The sequence below is a fragment of the Anopheles coluzzii genome, chromosome 3 (genome assembly GCF_943734685.1).
Source record: "Anopheles coluzzii chromosome 3, AcolN3, whole genome shotgun sequence".
Taxonomy (NCBI): domain Eukaryota; kingdom Metazoa; phylum Arthropoda; class Insecta; order Diptera; family Culicidae; genus Anopheles; species Anopheles coluzzii.
In genome coordinates this window covers 17,702,466-17,713,618 of record NC_064671.1, presented here as the reverse complement: position 1 = coordinate 17,713,618, position 11,153 = coordinate 17,702,466, and the positions used below count along the sequence as shown (strand labels likewise).

At 39.7% G+C, this 11,153-nt stretch overlaps 1 non-coding gene across 1 annotated transcript; it reads right to left on the bottom strand.

Moving 5' to 3' along the window:
* Positions 1-7,233: 7,233 nt before the first annotated feature.
* On the bottom strand, positions 7,234-7,401 carry Trnal-caa (transfer RNA leucine (anticodon CAA)). Its single transcript has 2 exons — positions 7,364-7,401; positions 7,234-7,278 (listed from the first exon to the last, which is right to left on the bottom strand). It is a non-coding gene; the product is annotated as a tRNA-Leu (tRNA).
* Positions 7,402-11,153: the final 3,752 nt, after the last annotated feature.

Below are 11,153 nucleotides of genomic sequence, written 5' to 3'. Positions count from 1 at the left end.
ATTACAATAGCCACAATAGCGGCGCTTTTGAAGTCGTTCCACAATTCACCTATCTTAGGTCAAAGGTCAGCAACGACAATAGCATGGAAGCAGAGTTGCGCGCAAGGATGCTGATTGAAAAATCAGTTCACCTCAAAGAACCTGTCGCGACGGACGAAGCTGGGACTATATAGTACCTATATAGTACCGGTACTCACATACGCATTTGAGATATGGACACTGTTCAAATCTGACGAAACCCTCTTAGCCGCGTTAGAGAGGAAGATGCTCAGAAAGATACTTGGCTCCGTATGGGTGGAAGGACAATGTGGAAGGAGCCGCTATAATGACAAGCTATACGAGATGTACGGCGACCTCACTGTCGTGCAGCGTATCAAGCTCGGCAGGCTCCGGTGGGCTGGCCATGTGGTACGCATGGAAACGGACGACCCAGCCCGTAAAGTCTTCTGAGGCCGTCCACAAGGACAGAGGAGGCGTGGCCCAAACTGAGGTGGCAAGATGGCGTGGAGGCGTCCGCCATTAAGGCCGGGATAACGGACTGGCAGACGAAGGCGCGAGACCGTGAGCGGTTTCGGACACTCCTGAGGCAGGCCAAGACCGCAAAGCGGTTGTAGCGCCGGATAAGTAAGTAAGTGAAACTACGCTGTCAATCCACGACCGATGTAGTTTGACTGACAGATATAGGATCGGCATGGGTTTTGAGATTAAGTCCAGTACTGGCTTAGGTACGTGATTGGTTCCAAGTTGGTTGGTTCGTACAAGTTCATTGTCAGTACTATGATCGGTACAGATTCGTGATCAATTCCAGCATCGTTACAGGTTTAGTATTAGTTCCAAAACATAGGTAGATAGACCCTACATACTGTGACGGATTAAACTGAGTGGAGGCCCTAAGCAGTCGCACGAATATAAGCCTTTCTGAAGTATTGAGCAAGACGTTGTATGAGGAATTCTTAATTTTCGTAGTGCTTTATCCGTCCCTGCCTAAATAAGTTCCGGAATAGTTTTCAGTATTCTGCAAGGGTTCAGTATTAGTACCAACAGCGGTATGAACTCAGTAATAGTTCCAGGATCAATATTACTTCAGTAGATATTGATGTAGTAGCTCTTGTTTTCCAACTTCAATTTAAGATTCGCCTAGGAATTGTACTTCGTAGTCGAGTGAAATCGAAAATTTATTTCACAAACTTTAAAAAATGTGCAATAACATAACAATAAATTGACTTAAAATAGAACCCAGAAATACTGAATTGTTTGTTATTTTTGCTAAGATAATGAAAGGTCCGGAGGTACAGTCGTCAACACGTACGACTTAACAACATGTCCGACATGGGTTCAAGCCCCGAATGAACCGTATCTCCATGCGTAGGACTGTGACTATCTAGCTATTGGTAATCAATAAGTCACTGAAAGCCAAGCCCACTAATGGTACAGGCAGGCCTTGAACGACAACGGTTGTGAAAAACAAATTATTTTCCCTACCAACACCTAGTGGGAAACGTTTTCTGTTAACAAATCATCACCTAGCTTCTTAAATAATTTACAATGATTACCATAAAGCATCAAGCTTCAGGCAATTGCTAGGAAAGCATCGTTTATCTTCGAAAACCCTGTCACAGGCAGCGACATTTGACGATGAGATTCAATAAATTCATTCACCTAAAGGCAATCGAACGGTCCGTTTTTGCGTCTCACCAAACACACCAACACACCGTTTTGTTGGTCCACAATCGCACTGAAGAGCGCTAATAATTGGGCTTACAAATGTTCGCCAGCCGAAGCGAAGGCGATTGCGAATGACAAACGCTACAAAAGTAAGTAAAGCGCTGTTGGTGAGGCAAAGACCACTGGTTTTGCGTTCGATTCTCGAGGATATGGATATATGGAGGAGAGCCGAAAGCCGAAACGGTTCTTCGGTCCTGACTTATGGGTTGTCCATTTGTTTCGTGTTGCTGTGTGTCTTTGTGTGTGAGTGTTTGGCCAGGGGCAAACCAAGCATTCGGCTAGGCGTCGAACGTTTCGGTCGTTGATTTCAATTCCTGGCACGTAGTTTTGCCAATTTATGACAGCGAATCTGGACACTCTCTGCTACAATCTACGGCTTGCTAGTAAAGCTTCGAAAGCTGAGGGGTGAAGTAGCTACCCTTGTTTTGGGAGTGTAGCAACGTTTCGCTGTCCCTAGGTTTAGGCTGAGCTTCTGGAGGGAGCATTGGAAGTGTTTTCTCCCCTCTTCAAGGTTTCGTCTTACAGTGCTTCCTTCTTGCTCGGTTGTTATCTATTTTGGCTGGAAATAAAATTTATCTCCTCGTATATGTGCGTACAGCAATATCGTTGGCATTGGAAGAGATTCACCGTGGCGCAGCTGGTAGTGATTTTTTTTCCCCTCGCATGACAAAGGCGAAACCTACCTTACTGGGCTTACTGGAAGCAGGGCAGCAGCAACAAAAAAAAGGGTAGGTCGTTCATTGTTGCCTCTCGGGAGCGCCGTAATTTGGTGTCATAAAATGGTTTCCATCTGGGCATTCGGTACGGGTGGTATGGTGGGGAAATGTGGGGCTAGGCCTAAACCTTTTCTTCCTTTGTGGCAGGTGGCGTGAGTGACAATTGAAGCACACTGAATGGCACGGGCAAATGGAGGTGGCAATTGAACGCAATGGGGAGGCATTTGTTTGGGAGGGCTGGTAATAGGCTCGACGTTGGTAATCAATCTTCTAATGAGCCATATAAATTGGGATAGGTTGGTGGGAGATGTACTATCGGTTAACATGATCCAAGTGGATGTGTTGACCGGGACTATGCTGAGGTTTGAGGTGTCGTCCGGTTTTGACACATGAAAACATGTTGCGATGGTAAAAATGTTTTGCATTACAATGGAATGTTGTGTTTGATGGGGAACCGTAACATTACCTTAATAATCTCGTTCACTGATAGGTTTTAATTGAAAAGGTTTTGAGTGTTCATAAATGCTTTTATACAGATTTGAACAAATTTTTTACCAAAAATTGACCATTCAAGAGCATAGAAGCTTGTTTTTATTTTTAATAAATGATCTGATTGAACTAATCGATTAAATTTCTATTAGCAATGAGAGGTAAATGGAAAATTCATTAAATTTGAGTAAGGAAACTCCAGTCCAATAAATTGAATTATGGAAATTTGTAGTTTGTAGATATCGTGCCTACGAGGTAGTATGTAAATCTCCCATTACTCGAACCGAATTAGGCATTCTATTTGATGAAAAAAATATAATGAATCGGCTCTATGAAGATCATTTGAGCGCACTCTGTGTTTTGAAAACGCTTTATAGCTTGAAATGTATTTTATATGTTATAATCAATCAGTGTGATGAGCATGTTGTTGTTTGGTTTGATTAAGTCTATGAGCGTTTGATACATCTTTTATACGTTCAGCAAACGTTACAAAGGATCTTAGAAATTTAAGAGTTTTAATATGGTTTAACATATGATGCTACATACACAGAATAACCACATTCTGCTTAGTGAATTGATTGTAAAATTGTTAATTTCGTTCATTAGTTAAATGACTACTAATGGTGATAATACACCTTTTGATGACTGGTTGATTTATGTTCGAATATTGGAAAGGTAACTTTAACATAGAATAAAAAAGTTAACTATTCTTATAACTGAAATATTGCAATATGATGATGATAATACAACAAAGCTCATTGTAAAATAAATTAATTAATACAGTAGAGGCAAGTAAATTTCGGACATCTGTAATTTTAAGTGATTTGCTACTTTAATTCTGGAAATTGTAACAATATCGGTGTTACACGTTATCGGTATTTTATCCCACTTTTTCTTCATAAATGTGTTCGCAACGTGTGTTATAAAAACATACTCATACAAACCAAAAATGTGTATTTTGTTGAAAACGAGCATTCAAATCCAGACAACACAATAGTAGACCATTCCTGTATCTAAATACGAGTTTCTGTAAAAAGTGTTTACCAAGTCAGAACATTAATTCGTTTTTTAAATATCGTATGGATATAGTTACAGCACTAATTATACAGAATACCGCACAGTAGTGAATGTAGTGAATGTAAACGTACATAAAAAGGCAAAATGCATTATCAAAGAACGTGCCAATTCTTACAAGTAAGAAGAACCTGGATTATACGTATTTATCAGCTTGTTACGGTGTTGTTATCACTTCCTAGAACCCCATACCAATCGCACACGGATATGATAAAAACCAAGGATTCGCTTGCCTGCCTCGATAGCGGCAGCACGCTCTATGTATTAGACATTTCATTCCATAACCATGGTTACATGGCATGTGTGCATGTAGAATGTAGCAAAAATGGCTAGAACAAATAAATTATTTTGAAGGCATCACCTCACCGGCGTGCGGACGGTAGAACCTGAGGACCGCTTCCAGAGGCGTAAATCTAACCGACGGGCACCAAGAAGTTGGGAATGATTTATCTCAGCAACATCGGCAGGGAAGCGGAATAACACGAAACGTACAAAACCGAATACGTACTACTTGCCAGTCGACTTTCACCTGGTACGTCATTGGGCCAAACGTGTGGATTTAGTCGACGGGGGAGGGCAATACATTCTATAGTAAACAAAAAAAACGAGAATCACAGTACGGGATAGCTGGAAAGTAAAAACAGTAACATCCTCCCAAACCAACACGCTGGAGCCCGCAGGCTTTGCACATGTAAGATCGTTTTTGCTTTCGTTCAAGCTGCTAACCCGAATCGGGCGACTCGTTGCTCGCACAAGAAAGAAAAACAGATTTTCTCACCCCTCCCGCACTCAGTGCCACGGTACCGAGCAGCGCGGAAACAAGCTGGATGGATATTTGAAAATATTTTGACAAAACTTAATTTAGCCGGTTTTCACAATATTTATTTAGATCGTTTTACATGACAAATTGCTCATCGCTTTGCCGGCGTGATGAAACGCGTCGGGTGCGCACACTGTGTTGGGGTGCCGGAGCGGAGAATGGCTTTCTTTAAGCGCTCTGAAGCCATTGCCGAACGTCTTTTTTCGGTGGCAACCGGTCCGGACTGGGTTATAATTTTGCCGTTCGCTTTGCAGCATGACTTTCGCCTACTCTCGGTCATATCTTACACCCCCTTTTGCTCTATCTTGCTTACACTGCAAAGCATCGGTTACGACGATGTTACCGAGCAATCGTCAGAATCAGCGAAGCGGACGGGAAAGTGAACCGTCGCAGTTATCGGTGTGAGGAGACGGAAAATCTTGTCATAATCTGCTGACAACTTTCTTCCGAATTTGTGCATGCTGGTTTGCAATGTGTAGACAGGGGGATTTGAGAGAGTGGGTGTGTGTGTGAGAGAGAGAGCTGAATGAAGCATTTCATCGCAAAGTACGGGCAATGGTGGCCAACGGTACGGGAAACGGTACGGCGTTCGGTTTGGTGGAAACTGGTAAACTGTGACTGAACGATAACCCGTTGCTGTCGGAATGGACCCACGAGCAGGATGGAGCAGCAGTAGCAGCAGGATGTGTTGCGGTGAGAACAGATAGAAGGGTGAAGATAAGATAAACGGAAACTGTTGAACGTGTGCGCGGCTGGGTATTTTTTTGCTGTGTGATGAAATATTAAAGCGCTACGTTTAAAGTGAAGCACGAAGGCTTAGGGGTATGTTACTAGTGACAGTTTACAAGTTGCATTTTTTGAACTTTATAAAATATACGGGTATCCAAATAAATAAATTATAACAAATAGATAATATGCTGTGTAACGTACCAATTATGATCCGCTGAAGACCACACCGAAACTTACAAAAGAGAAAGAGAAGCAAAGTAATCACACTATTTTTTGTAATATTCTTTTCCGTTGTAAGCCTTTCTTTCTATAATAATTGTAGCACGGGAGCTAGTTGTCAATGTCTTTTTATAATGATCAAACATAATGATTGGCTAATGCTGATGATTTATATGGTATATTTATAAGTAGTTTCCAACCTGTGGTTCGCGGCGTTAACTAACGTGTTCCGTTCTATAATAAATGCTCTATAAATGCTCTCCAATACATATTTTACCATTTTCATTATAATCAACATTACATTATTAACTAGCATGCCCACCATATGTGATCAAGAAGCTTTGAACAAAGTCTACAAAAAGCATATATGCAATGCTAATTGGTCCACGATCGTTAACAGGTTGGAGACCACTGATCCATAAAACAACTGTAAGTCCAAGAATCAAACATTATTAATAGTTTATTATTGTTACAAATTTAAAAAATAAATGGTATAAAATGAAGTTAGTGTGATGTTGAAATTAAATTAACGGTAAAATAACATATGATTGAGAATACGATATGTTTAAAGAGTTGACATAGAAAAAGCACCGTAATGGAACAATTTACCGATGAAATATAACGCATTGTAACGCTGCATTTTCGGTCGTCCGATTTTGACAGTGCAAAACAATAATTTAACACAAATTAAACTTAAGTATTCCTGTGATTCTCATCAAAAAGGAAAAAAACAAAAACCAAAATTCAATTTTTGTTTGTTTAACTTAAAAAGCGTTATTTTTCGGTTGTCACCCATTTTCGTTACGATGTTTTTTCGGAGTGTCAGGCAGCGGCTTGAAAGTAAATAAATAAAACTCGGTTATCCGTTTACACAAAAAAATAATCTATTTTTTAATTGTTTATAACATGTTATGCTGTTGAAAGTATTAAAAACATATTGAACATATTAATAACATATTTAACATTTTGTTATAGTAAGAGGTACAAAGGTTGCTACCCTTGTTGGGAATGATTTATTTGAATACTTAGCAGATTTATAGAGCCACTTTGCACTGTGAATAGCTAAATTGACTGTTAACTCTTCAAATTAAAACCAGTCAACCCCCCAAAATTGATTACATGTTTTCCCAACCAAATCGTCTTTGTTACTAATAGATAGACTTACATACACAACATACACAATATTTTTAGTTTAATGTTTTAATAAGCAAATACAAATATGAAGTAAACACTTTTACGCTACATAGTTTATAAAGAATTTTAAGTTTTTCCATATTTTTCATTGTTTGTTATCAATAAATGTAACTATATTGATAAAACATGTCTAATCACAACTAGTGGTTGCAATGGAACATGTTATTATAAAACCTGAAAAACTGTTTATCTTTTAACAGAAATGTGCTTCAATGTTGCTAAATTATGCAAGAAAGATAAAATAATTTTGCATAAAAAAAGACTCTTTGTCAGAAGTGGGATTCGAACCCACGCCCTCAGAGAGGACCAGAACGCTCTCTCTCTCTTTTTCTCCCGCCTGTGAAGGCGCGAACTCACACCCAACGACGAAACGCCGCTTTTGTGAGCAAGATTATCTCTTGAGTCTGGCGCCTTAGACCGCTCGGCCATCCTGACACTTGTGTAGATGGGGCGACTAAAACACACCGGGTACGCGCTCACGCTCAAAAACTGATCGTTGCTTTTCGCATCATCGTCGGTTGTGGGGGTGTGCGTGTGTACAGCTGCGAATACAAGTCGAATCATTGCCATCGAGCGTGGGTGAAAACAAAATGGAACGTTTTACGTTGGCCTCTATCTTTCAGTGACAGTGTAAGGGGGTGAGCTGTGTGATAAGGTTAACCAGCAGCAGTGGGGCAGCATCATGTGCGTTCATGTGTTGTTTGGTGATAAAGTTTAGATTTTTTCTACTCGCCGTTGTCACACCGTGTACGTGTTCTTTTTCCTACTGTTGTTTAAAGGTTACGCAGATAGTACGTTTGGGGGAGAAAAAAAATCGCGCAAATAAAATCCGCCGAGACTGGTAAAAAGGGCAGAGCAAAGTTATGCTGCAAGTAGACAATTTTTCTCGGCTTAACTTTGTTTAAAACAGTTTGTCTCGCCCCGTCTGGTCCGCTATTGCCGTAAGCATCCATGGCTGTATGCCAGAGAGAGAGAGAGAGAGAGAGAGAGGGGAAAAGGAAGCCTTTTGGGGGAAGAAAGATTTTCAGTGCCAACGGTTTTCGCTTTTTCGGTGCGTCCCGCTGACACAACCATGCCCGAAGGGAAGAGTTTATCAACGATAACAATCTTAATGGGATGTGTATATTTTAACATAATTTGCAACATATGTTGACGCAGGTTCTGGTTGGTGTTGGAGTTGTAGCTGTTAGTGTTTAGCGTTTTTTTGCTGTTGTGCTTTATTTTGCACTGGATGAAAAGGGAGAAAAAAAAGATGGTTCACCACATGGTTGAAGTGTATTTTTTATTCCTCTGGCTGTCTTTGTTGTTGCTTTTATTAGGTGGGAGGTTGACTTTGCCTCCGTACGTTTGCCACCCGGTGCGCGGTGCGAAAGTTTCTTATTTTCTCGGGGACAAATTAAAGTCGATTGTTCCTGGATTTGGTGTCGGGCGACATGTTCGCAGCCAGCTGGCGCCTAATCGTGACCGTGTGGGGTTTTGGTTGAAATTGTGGGAAGGTTCACCGGGCGTGTACGAGTACAAAAATCCTGAAAGGAATGTCGATTAAGGTAATGAACTTTTTGTTGTTGTCGTTGCAGCAGACTGTTGTTGAAATTGTGCGGCACACCGGCGTTTATGATGTGACGGAAGTGTAAATGATCGGTGTGTGTTTTTTATTTTTCTTTTTGGTTGGATTTATCGTACTTGATGGCGCTTGTCGGTGGAGCATGTCGGTATAGATTGTAGCAGGGGTTTGAATAGGGATCAGTATTTTGTGGTTTTGGGTAATCAAAACACCGTTTAGATGGATTACATATGGGAGGCTTAGTTATATTTAATGTGAAAAATGAGTAAACATGACAGTTTAGTATGCTGGAAGAACATCAATCGTTTGCGTTAGGTTTTGTTGTAAATTTAAAAGTATGAGTTTTTAGTTGCTTTGGTGATATTTTGGTCTTAGTTGCTTTGTTGCTTTGATCTGTTCGATACTTAATTATTAATTACTGTATTAAAAGAATGTTTTTCCTTTTCCCGATTAAAATAAAGAATTTTTATCGTTGGAAACGGAATGTAATCTTCCTAAGCCAAAATAAATGAAATTAATATGATTTCAAACTACAATTGCCCGTAATTTGTGTTCATATAATCGGTATGCAAAGACACAAATCACATGTGTGTTGGGCAACCGATACGAAAGGTAAACTGTTGTAAAATCTACACCTTTGTGAATATATCGTACGAATGGACATAGAAGTGCAATGAACTCTGTCTATCTATGAATTACGATAGAAACTACTCAAATTTATCGAAAAGATTACTTAGCCGGAATGAACAAATGAGCTGCTAGTAATATTTAAATTTTCATCGTCTAATAGATACTTTAAGTCATAAATTATAAAAAAAATGAAAATATAACCGACACCGTAATACAGTGGAACTCCTCATAACGAATACCCCTTATAATGAATTTTTCGCATAACGAACAAATCTAAATGCTCTACGAATACCCCTCTTAACGAGTAAAATCTCGCATTCCTTCTTATTTGACAATATTGGATACTCTCTTCGGCTTCGGCCTAGGAAGACGGCAGGACATGGATTTTAGTGTGTAGTGTACCTCCCTAAGAAGCGTGTGTTTCACATGTTTGAGGTGAATTGATAGGTATGTTCTTGCATGCATTCTTGATCTAATTTTCAAGAAGGCGAGAATTTCGATTCTAAGAATTGATCAATGCATTACTGTGGCCACTTGCAGGTGTTCCGTATGGTTGTGATGCATATAGTTCTTAAATATCGGCACTTTTCTTCAGCTGGAACCAATTATTTCACTTTTCATACAAATTGTATGCAAAAGAGCCTCCCGCATAACGAGTTTTTCGCATAACGAGAGAGTCATTGGAACGGATTAAACTCGTTATGAGGGGTTCCACTGTAGTATCAATTCAAATAAAAAATAAATAGAGGAAATAAAGATAAATAGGAAATTCCATCATATATCTCGAAACCCGAATATACTCATCCTTTGCAAGTAAATTTACAGCGCACATCAACGCTATATTTGTAAATGCAAGACTTTCGATAGAACTACGAAAATGAACAATAGTATATATAATCGTGCAGTTAAATAAACAACCAGTGCGGAGCTAGAAATATATAGATTCATTTGAATCGAATTAGAGTAATAAAGATAAGAAAATGCGTAATGCAATGTTTTGTTGTGAAATACACCGCCGTGTTTTAAATTTAATGTAACCAGTGAAAAGTGGAAGAATACTGAAAGCAGTAAAGATAATTTGTAAATTTAATACTAATTAAATAACAAATCTAATACGAACTTAACTATTCAGAATGTATAACTTCATTTATATCAAACACAAAACGAAGCCAGAGAGTAGATTTTTCGTAAATTAAAAAAAAAATACAAAAAAAGCATCTTAATTTCCTTTTCAATGCAAAATGATGGAGAAGTCATTAAAAATTCAAAAAACGAAAAAAATTTATAGGCAAATTAAATACCCGGAAGCCAATAACTAGCGAAAAAAACCTACTCACCCGTAACGTGCAGAGTAATCCGAAACCCATCCGATATTTCTATTTACTTATTGACAATTTGTACATCTTCGGGTTTGATGTTATCCAACGGTGCGGCACCGGTCGGTCCGTTGGGTTGCGTTTGCATGAATGGATATCATGGGGTCACTAGTACGGCAAATTGGTTCCCCCTATCTGCAATGCAAACGCACGATAGTAGTTTAGTGCTACATATGGCATGTTCCGGAATTCTAAACCCAGCGCCTCGGGCAAGGATTCCACTCTCAGGTAGATACGAGTCGGGACGAGCAGCTGAGAATGCTGGTAGCTGGTCCTTCGTAACATATTGGCCCGTTGTCGGAACCTTCATATTGGTGCAGTGAGTGGGAACCACGGTGAGAGTGGGGTTTTTTTCCACAACACAAGAACGGATTTCACTGAAATACTGTTGTTATGGATCCCTGATCCCGGATTTGTTCGTTTGCAAATCCATCGTTTCTAATGTTTTGCAATGGCTAAAGGGGACCGTGATTCAGTGTATCTGTTTGTGTGTGTGTAACCATTACTCAGCAGTCTGACTAGTATCACTGGGAGGAAACAATCAATGACCATGTGTGTGTGTGTATGTGTGTTTTTCGATTGAACCTTGGTATTTGTCCACAGATCGGTTCTCTCAG